The sequence below is a fragment of the Myodes glareolus genome, chromosome 2, assembly GCF_982192425.1.
Source record: "Myodes glareolus chromosome 2, mMyoGla1.1, whole genome shotgun sequence".
Classification (NCBI taxonomy): Eukaryota; Metazoa; Chordata; class Mammalia; order Rodentia; family Cricetidae; genus Myodes; species Myodes glareolus.
In genome coordinates, this window is record NC_142027.1 from 114154814 (window position 1) to 114171430 (window position 16617).

General features: G+C 42.6%; 1 protein-coding gene across 4 annotated transcripts in view; it reads left to right on the forward strand.

Moving 5' to 3' along the window:
- Auts2 (activator of transcription and developmental regulator AUTS2) overlaps positions 1 to 16617 on the forward strand; it is a 1087122-nt gene that overhangs the window by 381532 nt on the left and 688973 nt on the right. The gene's annotated exons all lie outside the window — the stretch shown is intronic.

Below are 16617 nucleotides of genomic sequence, written 5' to 3' on the forward strand. Positions count from 1 at the left end.
TCAGTGTGCACAAGCAAAACTGCAATGCTGGACAGCTATGGCAGAGATTACTCGAGTCATTTTTGACACATAAACGATTGGGTCTTTAGTGTTTCAGGACTGCCAGATAACTGGCAATTCTTACTGGGGGCTTTCCTTTGAAATAGCAGCAGGAGCTGCTTGTATGTCATTGTGGAAATAGGGGGGAAAAAAAGGCAAGATTTCTCCCCAGGGCCTGATTTCCAAGCATAACTAAATAAAGAACGAAGAGAGCCATTGAGGCAGGAAAAGGTCACTGAGCCCCTTTGGCTGATGAAGAAATTAAGTTGCTTCATTCTGGATTAACTTCAAGCTCTGACATGGTAGAAGACTTGAGCTACTGGCTATGAGGAGCTGCTTTCTGTTTAAAATACAGCAGGATCACAGTGAGAACATCAGGCCACAAATTGGGCTGATGTATCCCATTCCTGTGCTCGGCGTATACATTGTAACAGATAGGTGCCATAGCTTTCTTAGAGATTGGGTTGGGCAGAAAGATGGACTCATGAACAGGAGAGGGTATATTTGTTCCTGCTTGTCTTTCACACAAAAGACTTTTATATGAATGTTTTTAGAGGAGCCCATGCATTCACTGAAAACACACTTGTTGGAAAAATTTGGTTTTCTCTGCAATGTTGTACAACAGAGGGTGTAACCATTCCAAACCAGAGGTTTGCAGTCATGTGTATACGTGATGCCAGGCATACTCTTAGATTATTAATGTGTCTTTAACTGAAGGTGTGCTTTCCAAAGTTCCGTGGTAACAATTTACTGGCAGTTGAAATTCTGAGAAGTAGCTCAGACTGAGAAAAATAAATTCTGTCTTCTTTAATTTACATCTTGTTAAAGTCAGTACTTTCCAGCAGAGGAGATGGGGAAGATCTTTAGCTGTGGGGTGTGTGTGTGTGTGTGTGTGTGTGTGTGTGTAAATTCATTTACTTCAAGGTCTCTTCCAACTCCTCTGTCTCTTTGGGGAGAACTACCTCGTAGAATGATGATAGCAAAATGGATGTGGCTTCATTTCATTTCCTTTGTCCCACAGTGCCTCTCAACATTTGAAGGTCTTTCTGTTAATTAGACCCCTTGTGACCCTTGGAGGTGAGGTAGGATAGAAGCATTCCCATAGTGATGAACTGTAGTTTTTCATGCCTTAGCTTGCTTGCCTGATGACACCCACCATGACTTACCAGTGTATAAGCTGGTGACATGACTCCTCTGTGGTATAGTGAAGGGAAGACTCTTGTTGTAGATCTGAGGAGAACAGCTGGAGGCATCTGCAAGAATCCAGAGCACGGAGAGAAAGAAGTCGATTGAACTTGTCCAGCAGACTGGACATGGGCAGGACTTTCTGCTAGAGCGGGGGGGGGGGGGCGGGGTAGGTATAGCAGAAGATCGAGAGTATAGTAAGATTCACAGGAGCCCGAGCATGGAGATGATAGCTGGAGTACAAGAAGGTGAATAGCTGGGGAGAGGGAAACCTGTGAGCATGAGGGAGTTTAGGGTAGAGAAGGAGGTGAGAAGGGCTAGATGCTGCCATGGACTTTGAAATGTGCAACTTTGCTACACTGATAGGCAGCCCTGGCAGCTATGTCTCCCTTCTGCCAGAGGAACGGGAAATGACTCCTGGCAGATGGGAACCTGATTCACAAGTTCATGAGGGATTTTTGTTTTTTTAACCTCCATAAATCCTAGAGTTCTGATTGAGCTCATTTCTGGATATTTGGACTGCCTTTTGGAGTCTGGAGAATTGGATTTGATTCTTACAACCATCTTCCCCAAGTTTTTTCATTGGAGGGATCTTGTCTGGGTGATTATCATTCTGCAGTTGTATTTTCTAAAGTTATTTTTTTTCTTTGTCTTACTGTTTTAAACTGTTTAGCGTTGTCTCAGTCATGGAGAGGTAAAACTTAGAACCTCTCTTGCCCAAGTATGTGTTTATTCCTCAGGGTTCTCTAGAGAAATAGAACTGATAGGTTCAATACACACACCAAGGGAGTTTATTATATTGCCTTACATAGTAGGGGCCAGGGAGTCTAATGATCGCTTCCACACCCTGGAGACCTGAACATTTAGTCTATGAGGTTGAATATTCCCAAAATCCCAGTCTGGTGCTAAAGGCCAGAATGGTTTCTGGAGAGCCAGGTCTTCAGTCTATACTTGAATCTTGAAGATGTCAACAAAGGATAGGCCCACACTCACCAATAAGAGACTCAGGCTTGCCGTAGCACTACATTTTCCTTAGACCTCTTTGTATTTGAGCCATTTTTGGGATAACTTTCTCTTCTAGAAATGTTCACCAGACCCACCCAGATAACTCATCTCTTAGCTGGTTCCTTACTCAATGAAAGTTAACCATCATAGCCCCCTAATTCTTAATACAATCAGTTAAGACGCATATCAGACAGCAGCTGTTTTCCTCATCTTGGCTGGAGAAGCAGTGTTAGCTTGTTTGCAGCGACTGAACAGGATTATTGTTAAAAGGAGCACAGCTTCCACTGATTGACTTCCAAAGTTGTTTGTCTGAGTTCGATGATGGGGAGAGTCTGGAGTGTTTCGAATCCAGAGCCACATTATCTTGGCAGCATCTTTAGCTCCATTAATATCTATATTGCCCTCCTCTGTACCTGACCCCACATCTTTGTAAACAGCAAGTAAATCCTTTGCAATGTACACTTGGACCCCATGTTTCCAACCAACCAAAAGGCAAAGAAAGCCCTCCGATAGCACCTGAGACTGATAACAGTTTTTCCAGCCCCTCTTTGTCTGCTTACCTACTTAATGTTCCCACCACTGTATTTGAAAAGTGCCTTAACTTTCTTTGTTCTGTTACTACTAAAATTTCCTCCAAACTGTTGTTGCGTTTTGAACATGGTTTTTTTTTTTGGGGGGGGTCACCTGATCCCAAGCTCCTGGATAAGCTCTTATCTCCTATTAGGTGAGTGCTATGTTTTTGCATGGACAGGACCAATCTGCAGCAGTGAGCATCCCTTCCTTACCCAGCAAGACAGTGTGATGTGTAGGCATGCCCCCCTTGTCAGTCTCACAGAATTTCCACGGAGGCTGAGAGCTGTCATTATCTCTGCTTTTACAGATAGAAAAAAAAAAGTTGAGGTTAAGTAATTGCACAGAATCTTGCTGCAGTTAAGTGGTTGAGCTGGAATTTAAAAGCAGGTATATCTGAATCCTGAGCTCTCATTTGTAACCACTCTGTATAAGCACCATATAATAACTTCCTCAATCGATGACATCGTCCTCTCCTCATATGCTTTTATAAGTACAATAAAAGAGAATTAGCTGAGATGACACAACTCATGTTGCGAGTGGATTGTCTTTTTGATTCACAGTTCCCACTGAGAAATAATATACATCAGGCTTCGAATAACACACTGCACAGAATGAGATTTCATTCTTGAGTGAATTATCCATATCTGTCTTTAAGAAAAATTGGTAGGGCATTTCACTAGTCACGGCTCAGGGAAGCGTCTGTATTATGGTTCTGTCTGAAATTTATTCTGTAAGTACTCACTTTCCTCAGTATCTAGTGGTCATTTTCTTTTCCTTTTAGTTGAGTGTTAAAGCCTTGCAGAGCTGTGTCTTCTAAGGAATTATGTCTCCCTGTCTGCAATTGTTCAAAATTCAGATCTTACACCCAGGCTGATGTCTGTATTTCCAGCACTTGAGATATAGATCTAAGACTTCTTGGTTTCAGATTGAGTCTCTTGGTTCCTACCCAAAGATAAGTTTCATCAGCAGTGAAGGCAGATCTCAAGGCATTGAGAAAACTGCAGATGGGAGCTGCAGAGATGGCTCAGCGGGTAAGAGCACTTGTGGCTCTTTCAGAGGACCTGGGTTGGCTCCCACCACCATGCCATCACCATACAAAGACCAGCAGATATCCAGGACCTTCCTCTGGTGTTGACATACACCTGCAGACAGACGTGTGGTATGCAGTCACCCCATACACATACATTCCCTAAGCACCCAGACACACACACACAGAGAAGAGAGAGACAGAGACAGAGACGGACAGAGGCAGAGACAGAAACTTTAAAAACCTGCAAATATGTTAAAGAAAACAAGACAAAAGATAGATAGGAATGTGACCCAGACGATGGTTTTTATTTGGTAATGGGCTGAAAGCAGATATCTGTGTAATCATTTTCTTTATAAGTCAGCAATATTCCTGGCTCATTTATGGTAGGCAGTTGACATTGTTAGCGTTATTTAGGGATTTCTCATGTTTTGTTCAAAACACCTTACTTTATCAGTTAGTCACCAGGATCTTTTGATGTTGGTGTTTGTGGTGACATCCAGAGGATAGTGAGGTGATGGACTTTCATTAACTCCCCACTCTGTCGATTGAGAGAATGAACTTAAATCCACAGCTGACTGGTTAGATGCCTTTTTACCCCTTGTTCTTTAAAAAATAGGTTGCATTAGCATATATCATCTATATATAATGAATTTCACTATGGCACTTCACACATGTATATAATGTATTTAGATCAGAGCCACCTGGTCACACTGTCTTATTCCCCTCCCATTCATGTGGATTTTCTTCATCTTTCCAACCACACTTCCCTTCTACTTTTTTCTTTAATCTTTGCTTTTGTGATGCTTTGATTTTCCTTATTGTTGCTAACATGGAGCATGTATGAGGGGTTATTTTCAGGAGCACAGATAGCTTCCAAGTGACTGCACCACTGAAGAAAATGTCCCTTTCCTCTAGCAACCATTAAATGTCTATAAATCCCTGGGGTGGGGCAGGCCTTGTGAGCCTTCTTCCCTAGCAACCAACCTTCCTTATATAGATCTTCAGGGAGGGGCAGGGCCTTGCAAGACCCCTCTCCCAGCATCTATCAAATACATTAGATCTTTAGGGAGGGTGAGGTCTTGAGATCCCCTCCCTCAGCCTGTTTTAATTTATTTATGTCACAGGGCCCTCTTCACACATGACACAGCAAGCTATTAGGAGACAGAAAATTCAACATCCACACATCAAAAGTCTTCAGTTTTGAAGAGGTCACACATGGCACAAGCAAATACATATTTACTTTGATGTATTGTACTGGGTCCAATCTCGTCATCCTTGGAAACCTCAAGTGTTAGAAAATCTCTGCAAGACTTTCTCAAAAGGGACACTTGTATCTGTCCCTTCAGCTACGAGACTAACAGTGGTCCCTAAGGGATTTGAATTTTCCAAGGAGTTTTAGGCTGATATAAAGGCAAAGCAGAGGCCTAATATCAACCAAAAGAGGAACTTGTTCCTAAGAAGAGATTTCACACAGTTCTGATAACCCTGTTACATGACCTTGTGGAGAAACCAGAGCCAAGGTAATGAAGGATCAGTAACAGGTGGGATATCTTGTCCTTAATTTATACCTAAGCCTCATATCAGAATCTTTAAGATGGGCTCGGGTCAGGTGGGGTCATTGGTCCCCTTTATTTTTTGTTACTCTTCTCAAAATGGCCATGTTAAATAAATCTTTTTCTGCTTTCACCATAAATTGTGTTTTCAATTGACTTGTTGAAGACTGGTATCTCAGCTGCTGACTCTTGACAATCTTACTCTCAGTTCAGATTCTAAATGCAACCTTAATATTTTGGTCATTTGTAATAGAACCAAACCAAAAGAGTGAAGTGTTAAGTCACATCAAAGATGGCTAATCCAAAGGGAAAATACGTTTTTCCTCAGTTTTTCCCCCAGTGCACTTTCTTCTTTTGAGAGGCAACAGTTTAGGATGGAAGGGTGGCAGGATGTGAAGTTCATTTGAGATTGATCAAAACCAAGTTTAGCTTGTCCTGTTATGTAAATCAGTGATTTGTGGTTGAGTGGAATTGATTTTGTCCCGACTGAATTTTAGTCCTTAATCACTGTAACCTTTAAACATTACAGTTCTGGGCCACAGCTGCAGGGCAGAGTAGGGTCCTCTGAGCTCATGCTGTCAGTTCATGGGAGGCAGAGAGGCCAAGTCCTGTGCAGACATGAATTCTCATGTATAGACCTCAGTTGCTTTGGCTCCCAGGCATCTTCCAGAGCAGATCCCTCAGGTCCAACAGACTTCAGGGGCTCTTCAACTCGAGAAGGCTTTCTTGTCACATAGAAGTATTTTCAGTTATTTTCTCTGCATCAGAGTGGACATCACTGCAAAATGCCCAAGGAAAAATAGTCTTTAGATTTTAAAATTAGAAACCCAATTATATTGTGGTAGCCACTCTCCCCTTGTATGTGTGTGTGTGCTTGCACACGAGTGTGATTGTAAACGATCACTTCTCTTAACTGTCTGGACACGGGAATGGTTGGTTTAGAGAGAAATTAAGGTGCTGGGAGGTGGAATCAAAGTAACTAATTTTTCAGAATTTATCTCAAGAAGGTGGAAGAAAGTTGAGAATATAGAATACAGTTGCTTTTGTTATTGCTGGTGGTGCTGGTGCTGGTGGGTAGGTCCATGTGTGTTAGAGGGGGAAGATCACTTAGCTTCCTTGGCCTCTTTTTCTTGCTGTTTTCCAGCTATCATACTAAGCTTCCTATAGAAATGCAAAACTCCCCACCCTGTTTAGTTGGCATATCCTCCAACCAGTTTCTTTTTCTTCTATATGTGTTTGTGGCATATACATGCCAGGAGTCAGTTTTTTCCTTCCAAGTGAGTTTTTCGGTTTTGAACCCCACCTGGCAGCAGTTCCCATCACTGGCTGAGTGATCTGACAGGCCCCAAGAATAGCTGAGTGATTATTCAGTCCCCTTTGGGGTCTTTCCTTGAAGTTTATCTTGAAATTGTTGGTTTTTTTTTTCATATTTCTATCTTGCTTTTGGCCTTTATTGATTTGAGAGGTTCTATAACCTTCCACACTCAAAAGAATTAAAAGTATATTCTGTGTAGCTAAATAGGTCTTCTTTTGACTCTGTGTACATGTGAATTTAGAAACCAAATTTTTACCAGGACGTTAAAAACCTATCATTGACCCAGTGCTAAAATCCAGTTTCTCGCTTTGGTGAGGAAGCTCAGAACCAAAGAAAAATCACTTGGTTAAAGCAATTTGCTGTGGCCAAGCTGAGGCCCAAAGCTAGATACTTTGAATTCCGTTCACTGCTCTTCTAGAAGTCATAGGCTTTCCCATATGTAACAGAAAATCTTGGGGCTCTAGATGAGCCTCAATTGGTAAAGTGAGTTTCTTCTCTAGCACTGCATAAGTCAGACGTGGTAGTACAAATCTTTAATCCTAGCCCTGGGAAGAGAGGAAACACGATTCAGAATTCCAAGTCATCCTCAGCTATATAGTATGTGTGAGCCCACCTTGAACGATATGAGATTCTATCTTAAATACACGTAGGGTTTTGTCTCTGTCTCTCTCTCTCTCTCTCTCTCTCTCTCTCTCTCTCTCTCTCTCTCTGTGTGTGTGTGTGTGTGTGTGTGTGCGCGCGCGCGCGCGCATATGTGTAAATATGTTAGATCGAGATTCTCTTTTAAAGATATTTGATTATTCATGTGTAATCCTTTAACATTCACATTTGGGAGATAGAAATAGAAAGGTCATAGTCATGCTTTACTACATATGGAATGTGGATTAAAGTTCAATGTAAGCTTTGAAGGAGACAGTCCACATTCAAACTCTAACACCCCTTCCCCAAAGACTTCATCAAGCAGCATGTTGCATGCATTCTTGCTCTGTTATCTCCTACTGTTTGGTCATATTGGACTAGAACACACAATAAGGAAATGGCCAAGGAAGGTTGGAGTGAAAGGAAAAGAGACTGTGAATGCTCCCTGATTACAAAGCAGTCCTTGACATGCGCTTATTGAATGCCTAAATCAGTGAATTTGGTACGGTTGATAAAACTGTTTGCCCTGTGACCATGAGGATATGAGTTCATTACCCAGCACCCACAACAAAACCCAGGCATGATTGTATGCCTCTCTAATTCCAGGGCTGTGTATATAAGGAAAGGATCTTCTTAGCCAGCTAACCTAGCCTACTTGGTGAGCTCCAGGTCAGTAAGCAGTAAGGGGTCAATCTCTCTCTCTCTCTCTCTCTCTCTCTCTCTCTCTCTCTCTCTCTCTCTTTCACACACACACACACACACACACACACACACACACACACACACACACACACAGGTCTTACTATTCTATCATACCATATAGACCCCTGTCAGCTTCCTGCTGCCCCCTCGCTCTTTTCTTCTGGCCAAGACAAAATGTTGCTTTAGAAAGACTTTTCAATAGCTGTGATCATAACAAATCAAATCCCAGAGTTTCTTCTCCAAGCTGTTATACCCCTCCTCTCACCAGCATCCAAACAGAGCCAGAGCATTTCTCAAAGTCAAATATATTCTAGGCTTGCCCAGAGCCACAGTTAAAAACTTCGTTTGGTGTTCATTCCCCAGCAGAGGGCCTTGGCAGGCAGCTCAAGAAGACGGTAACAGTTCTGTATTCTTTGTTTTTAGTTTCTTGCATAAGAAGGTAGGTTTGTTGGTTGAATGGGTCCAAAGGCATCTTTCCTGAGCCAGAATATATACAAGTGACTTTATTTTCCTCCTCCTTGTAGCCATTGCTTCCAGACCCTCCTCTCAGTAGAGAAATACACCAAGGTATTTCCCTGACTCATAAGTTGTTCTAAGTGGATCACCCTTTAGAAATGTTTGTTTTTCTTTTACTATGTATGTGGTACGCCTTTCTGAACGGGTGCCAACTTCCTATGGATGCTCTGGAGTTTGAATTACAGGCAGTTGTGAGTCACCCAATGTGGGTACTAAAAGATAAACTTCAGGTTCTCTGCAGAAAAATATGCTCTTTTAACCCCTGAGCCTTCTCTCCAGCCCTTAACCCTGCTTTTTAGTGCCAAGATTTGCCTTTATTATGAGTAGTCTACCTGTCACACTTGGTCTCAACTGGGATAGTTATGTTTTAATACGTGTGTGATGCTCAATCATCCTTGGAGAACATACTGCCTCTGGTGGACTGAGGAGCCTTTGCTGTCATTCTGCATGGGCCGCTATGAACCCATGACTCTAGAAGCTCTCCTCGGGGTGTTTTTAGACTGCACCATCCAGATAGTAACCCAGATATACCAGATGTTGACTGCAGGAAAGCATTATGGAAGGCTAGAGATACTGAAGGAAAAGATCAGGAATTCCTAGAGCCGTGTTGCACAAGACATGAAGCACCCCCTCTCCTGCTGCTATACCCATACTGCGTTTCTTGGGTCACTGCCGTCTACAGAGATTCATTTCTTTTGAGCTTTTCCTGATTGACTTGTTGATTAGCAAAGATTATACAGATTTACCAATGATGTTCATCCTACTCAGCATCTCCTTTAGGAGAGGGAACATAGATTCAAATACACAGGTTTATCTCTTTGACCTTTAGCTAATTATTAGATTGAGATAAATGTGTGTAGGTGACAAATTGCCTTTAATAACATTTAATGTGTGCACTGACATTAATGTCTGGTTTAGTGTTCCAGTTCCATAGAGCAAGGAGCATGGACTTTTATCTTAATTTGAGCTATTTAAAAGGTGTTTGCCATGAGAGTCATTTTCTGATTAACTTAATAGCATGTTTTACATGGAAAGCAATCAAATATTGATGTAAGAAGAGGATACTAGATGATATATTTCCATGTCTGATATAATTGGCAAAAACATTGGCCAAAGGAAAACTTTCTACGTAGCTGAAACCGAATGAGTTTTACATTTCTGCCTTTATAAGTCACTGTGACCAAGTGCTTGAGAAGTGACCGGAGGGAATATGGCGTTCTGACTGATGATGTGAGGATTGCTGTCCATTACGCTATGGAAAGCATGGTAGCAGGGGTGATGAGGCAAGGGTGAAACTGCTGCTGACATCTTGGATGCAATTAGTGAAGGAGTTGAGGCAGACAGGTGACGGGGGCTTGGAGGGGGTGAGCAGTTATAGCCCCCAAGGCCAGCTCTGTAATGAATCACTTTCTTCCACAAGGCTCTGTTTTCTGAAGGTTCCAAAATTTCTAAAAATGATCGCAGAATAGTGAGCTGCTGACAGAAGCAGACAGGCTCTGAAGTCTCCTTTCCCGATTACCTGCTGATCACAAGGAACTGACCCCACGTGCTTTGATTTCCCTTGTGATTCTCGTGTGTACATTAACGAATCCTTGGAGGACCTGGACCATCAGGAGGACATGTGAGAGAATTAATTTTCCAGATATAACGGTCACCAAACTAAACACCCACTAAACACCAAAAGTTTTCTGTCAGGGTTGGAGAGACCGCTCAGTAATTTAGAGCAGTTATTTTCTTGTAAAGGACCCAAGTTCGGTTCCCGGAATAAACATGGTGACTCACAACCATCCACAACTGCAGTTCCTGTGGATTGGATGTCCTCTTCTGACTTATTTCTGGCACCAGAAACATACATGATGTACAGATGTATATGTAGGTATAAGACACTTTCACACAGAAGAGCAATCTTTTTAAAAATTAGTAGCTATACAATATTTTTAAAAATCTTGAAGAGACGCTGAAAAGACAAGGTAAGACCCCCCCACTCCCCCACCCCTCACCCCCGAGGATCTGAATTTTCTTCTTAGCATCCTTGGTGGTGTTTCACAACCACCTGTAAACCCAGCTCTGGGGAATCTCATGTTGCCTTTTGGCCTCTGGTTACCTGCAATCATTGGACATATACGCAGTTCAAAATAAATATCCTTTTATAATTTCCTAATGAGGGGTCTAGAGAAGTGACCCAGTGGTTAAGAGCACTGAGAGGTCCTCCGTTGCATTCCCAGCACCCACATAGTGCCCCACTGTTTTCTATAAGTGTTGCCCTATGGGCTCTGATGCCTTCTTCTGGCGTGCACATATACGGGCAGGGAAAACACTCATGCACATCAAATCAGTAAGTTTTAAAAATCCTTCCCAGTGAAATCACAAATAACAAAGAAGTCTCTTGGCCCGGGAATAACTGAGTTCTAGCCATCTGCTGGGGAATGCCAGTCTAGCAAATGTAGTTTCTGCATAATTAGAAGGATGTTGGCCATAGTCCACCTCCTCACATACAGGCTGTCTGCTATAGTATTCCAGTGTTCTTCATAGAAACCTCAGTGAACCCTGGGCAGAGATGGTTGTACACTACATCTAGGTAAGATGGTATCTGCAAAATTTCAGAGTAATATCATGATCACATCGTGTGAGAGAACAGAAAAATGATGTGCAGTTGTTCTTTGTGTGCCAGGATGTCCACCTTCCCTCTTAACTCTGAATTCATAAAAGCTTATTTTGAGGATAAACATTTCTGTCTGTCTTTTTAATGTTTATAAAAAGCAATAAAATAAATAAATGCACAACTATAAAAACATCAGAAGACAGATTGAAAGGATAGTTTAAGTGAATGCCTGCGAGATTTAAGTTACTTAAAATACACTCCTAATTGTGTCTTAATGCAGTTTTGATAGAGCATGTATCCATTAATTATATCAAAATTGGTGATAATGCTGTGATTCACTTGGATGAAAAGAATAGTAAATCTCCATCGCTTTAATCAAGGTCTTTCCCCTCCCTTATTTATATTTCCTCCTCCTATTTCTCCCCCTTTCTTTCCCCTTCTCTTTTTTTCTCCTCTTTCTCCTTTCCCTCCACTCCTCTGTCTCCTTGTTTTTCCCACTTCTTCACTCTCTTCCTCTCCCTTCTGCTACTCGCCCCTTCCTTCTCCCAGGAAGCTGATGCAGCAGCCTTGAGTTTAGAATCAGGTGACTGAAAGATAGAATGAACGCATCAGCCTTTATCGTGCCAAGAAGACAACAGGCAGGGTAGGGTGCATGGAGTGCCACCTCCCAGTGCTCTCTGGACTGTTTTTCTCATTTTCTCATTGACGGATTACTTCCCTGTTGGCTGCCAAACCCTTAATGTGCTGGCTCAGCAAACAGAGGATCAGTCACAGCTGACAGGCCCTCCAGCTGCAGGTGTAGTACAGAAGGATCTGGGTGGTGCCCAGGATTTTGTCTTATCTGCAACAGGCAGATTACCTCTACAAGGGAACACCCTGCATAGAAAGGGGTGACGGTGGCTTTGTTCGCAGACACTGATTCTGACACTTTGCTTTCTTTGGAGATTCCGTGTGTTGCCTTCCACCTCCCTTTGCCTGGCCTTTGTCACAGTGCTAGTACTAAGCCCCTGGCACTATGACATAGAACGGGGCTGAGAGGCCAGTAGTTGCTTGTGAGTCCTTTTTTTGGAGCTTGGCTCTTCCACTAGGCAAGGCAGGCTGGCCTTGCCTAAGGATGTTAAACAGCACACTCAGAGGAAGGGCTGCCTTGTTGGTGCTTCCAACGCCTAATTGGAGATCTAACTCGGCAATTTCCTACAGCTTGGCATGGAACATTCTGGCTGTTTGTAGATGGCGTTCTACTTATACCATGCCAAGTTGGGTTTTGGCAGATCATCTTTAGTGGGTTTATTCTAGAGTTGGGAACCTTTCCTTATTTTACGAGTGTCTGAATCTTTAAGGGACTTTATAGCTAGGAGGTGAGAGATGGCATTTCACATTAACACAAGGTCCTCCTTAATATACATTAATAGGCGTGCAAATGAGTTCTTTATTCTGGGATAAGAGAAGGAAGGAAACTGCAGGAGACAGAGGGGAGCTGGCTAGATGAAGCTCTCAGATGCCAAGAAGTTAGCTTGTAGAAACTTCTGCCATCCTATTTCCAGTTTCCATCCTCCTTTTACTAGGTGGCTGTGACTTTAATGCTCACTGATCAGAAAATAGCTTAGGAGGGGAGTCGTTTCTTTGGCTTCCACTTCCAGGTCACAGGGCTTCAGCTCGGGAAGTCATGGCAAGAACTCACAGGAAAAACCTGGAGACAGTAACTACAGAGGAATCCTGGGGCCTGCCTCACTCCTGGGTTTGCTTAGTTAGCTCTCTTATACAGTCTAGGACCACCAGTCTAGAAACTACATATCACATACTGTAAAAGGAATGGCGGGCTGCTTCCCGCCGCCCGCCTCCTGGCTACCTTTACCCGAAATAATTACACCGAAACTGTATTCTTTTAAACACTGCTTGGCCCATTAGTTTCAGCTTCTTATTGACTAACTCTCACATCTTGATTAACCCATTTCTTATAATCTGTGTAGCACCACGAGGTGGTGGCTTACCAGGAAGGATCTGTCTCGGAGAGGAGAGCCATGACGTCTGCCTACCTCTGCTTTCTTTCTTCCACCATTCTGTTCTGTCTACTCCACCCACCTAAGGGCTGGTCTATCAAAAAGGCCAACGCAGTCTCTTCATTAACCAATGAAAGTAACAATAGACAGATAACCCTCCTCCATCAACATACCGTGAGCTGGGCACTACTGCAACCGTTAATAATCTCGACCCCTCTGCTCAATCCACAGATCTGAGCTAGTTACTCCCTCACATCCCCTCCCATTCATTGTCTTGTCTCCAGCCTCTCACTTCTGGCTTAGGCTGTGTGACTGTCTATCTGTCCATCCTCCCGAACCATGTGATAAGTTCCTTAATAAGGATTTTTTCTTTCTTTCATTTGACTCTCAGCTTTATTAATTTGACAAGGCAAGCAAGGACAACTCATATTCATTGGGTGTGTCTGTTTCTTCCATGCTTTCCTTTTCAAATCTGTCTTTTATCATCTTTCATTATTTTAGTTTTGCCCGGTTATCCTTGTGATTTAAAAAGTTTTAGTGTCTCTTACTGTCAAACTTTTAACTCCCTTTCTTAGTGTTCTTTCTTTCTCGCTGTTCATGTTTCCTTGGTCTTCTACCTCCTAGTTCTCAACCACGTTACATGTTACTTACTGGTTCTTCAGTGTGGGCCTCAGCCTCTGTGGGACCTGCTGCTTCCTGTGTATGCAGCCATCAGTGGAATGTGGTAGAGATGCTTCAAACTCCTAAGACAGCGGGTAGAAATGGAGTGTACATGTTGCGTTTGGATATACAGCATCAAATGTTTTTTACGATTATATGGTGTGTGACGGCGGAAGCCTGTGTTCTTAATAAATCTGTTACTGTCCGCATAGGAGATTAAGAAATAAATAGTGGAGTATGTATGGTGTATTTTACTCTGTAGTAGCAATAGGATGGTAATTCGTCACATAGCCAAGACATTTTATCCTCCTTCTTTCCATAATCCAGGCAGTGTAAATCTCAGAGGTATGTGGGAAGTTATGTTCTTTCTGTTGTGGTTGTTTTAAATGTGAGAAAACAAGACACTCTAATTGCTTTCAGAGCTGTTTGCTTTTAATAGTAAAAAGGCTGTTGAGAGGTCATTGTGGCCTCATGTAATGTGGAAGCAAGACTGTCATGTTATCAGTCCCCTTCGGCTTGCCCTACTTCTGTTGCTAGGTCCATTCTTTTCCGCTCTTTCCAGAGTCCACCTTCTCACTGGGCTTGATTGTTCCTCCTGCTCCCACCCCCCTTCTGTGTAATTTGTTTCTTCCCTCTCGTTCCCCAGTACTCAGCACAACTTCTTTTCTTTCTCTTCCGCCTTTATTCTTTCCTATTCCAGTCCTTTTCAGCTCACTTTTTACTTCAGAGTTTGCACACATGCTATGTGAACCTCTCAATCTCCTCTATCATGTATACTTATTGATAATTGGATCCTCCTAGTGGTTTTGTAATTTATGTCTCTCTCTCTCTCTCTCTCTCTCTCTCTCTCTCTCTCTCTCTCTCTCTGTGTGTGTGTGTGTGTGTGTGTGTGTGTGTGTTTGGCCGGGTGGGGGGTGGGTGGGTAGGTAGGTATGTGGAGACTGGAAGACAACCTCAGATATCACCCTAAAGACTATCCTCTAGAACGCCCTTGTGCCTTGGCAGGTTTCCTTACAAAGTGTTGAATTTTCCCTTTCTCCAGTCATCTTTTTAAAATGAATTCTCAGCTCTTGCCTCATGCTCCTCAGGGTCCAACTCACGATATGTTATGCTATCACGTCTGCTGTCTCATGGGTCCTCACTCCCCAGCCACTTAGCTCCTTGTTCTGAGATCACATCCTAGGACTGCGTCCTTGCCCTCATTCACACGAGCTTGACTTCTCTCTGCTTGCTTGTTCCTGTTCCTCAGTCATCACATCTTAGTGTTTTATCTCTCCCTTCCTCATTACTTAATGCTCCAGCCATAAAGCTTATTTCTAAGTTTGTGTGTGTGTGTGTGTATGTGCGCGCACGTGTGCGTTTATACATCTCACATATGTGCAGATACTTTAGGATACCAGAAGGGGATGTCGTATCCCTTGGATGCTGGGAATTGAACTCATGTCCTCTACAAGAGCAGTGTACAAGCCCTTAACCATTGAACCGTCTCTCAAGTCCTCTCACTGCATGTTGATGCTCTTCTAATTGCCGTCAGTCTGTCACTCGGTTGCTGAAGAGTCTGCTTCTCTCCTTACTCATAATTCCTGTGTATGCTGCAGGAAATTCTTCAGGGCTCCCACTGCCTGTGGGTGTACAGGCTGCTCTGTTTGATCTTGAGATCTTCAGTATCGTGTCCCTCTCTCCCAGCCCTGTCCTCTAGCCAAGTAGGATGAATGCATATCTCCTCCTTGCCAGCTTGCCCCTGGGTCTGTGCACAGTACTGAATAGCTACATGGTTAAGCTAGAGATGGGTGTGCAGGCTAGAGGGAGCGAAGCTGGACATTTTTAAGGAAAGTTTTTTGATGTTTCATTTCCTCATCTTCCATCACCGTGAGTTTCCGGAGTTGGACGTGGCTGACTCCCTATATGTTCCCGAGCTGGTTTTGAACTCTCCATTCTCTACTTCAGCCACCCAAATGCTGGGATGACAGGTCTGTACCGCATACTGTGCTCAAGGGATTTTCTCCTCTTTATGATTCTGAATGGTTATATGTTTCTCTGTATATCAACTTTTTAATGCTTTTCTTTTATTTAAAGTCACCTGTTACAATTTGTTTCTTACTTTATAGGTATTATTATAAATTTGATCGATTCTCTTGTTTTTCTGTGTGTTCTTTGAATCTAGATCTTGGTGTCTATTTAGACTTGGGTATTGTAGGAGTTCTGTAAACATTTGTTCAGTCAGGTCATATCCTAAAGATGCCTCAGCTGAAATGTCATAGGAACCTCCATCTTTTCTGCAAATGACTATTTAAAAAATGTAGTCTAATTCTTAAACTTAAGTTTTATGCCTGAAAGATGAAAAATAGAGTATGTTTAGGTGTCAAATGTATATATTTGGTTTCAGACATACTATTGGTTATACACACAGAAAAGGAACAGTTAAATATGAGTAGCGGTGGAGAAGGCTCAGCGGATAAAATGCTTTCCGTGAAAGGATGAGGACCTGAGTTCTCTTCCTAGCATTCAGTAAAAACTGTTCATGGCTTTGCATGCCCGTGACTCCTGTGATTGGGAGACTCTAGGCTCATTGAAAGACCCTGACTCAAAAAATAAAATGAGATTCATAGATCAAGACACTCAACCTCAGTCTCTGGTCACCATGCACATGTGTTTGTGCACACACGTGACCATTCATAGGCATACACAAAGCATTCATAGGAAAGTGCATGCTTGCATGCACAGAACACACATACACATATATATACACATACGTGTGTAGGTTAGTGCATACACACATAGGGAAGTACATACTCAGA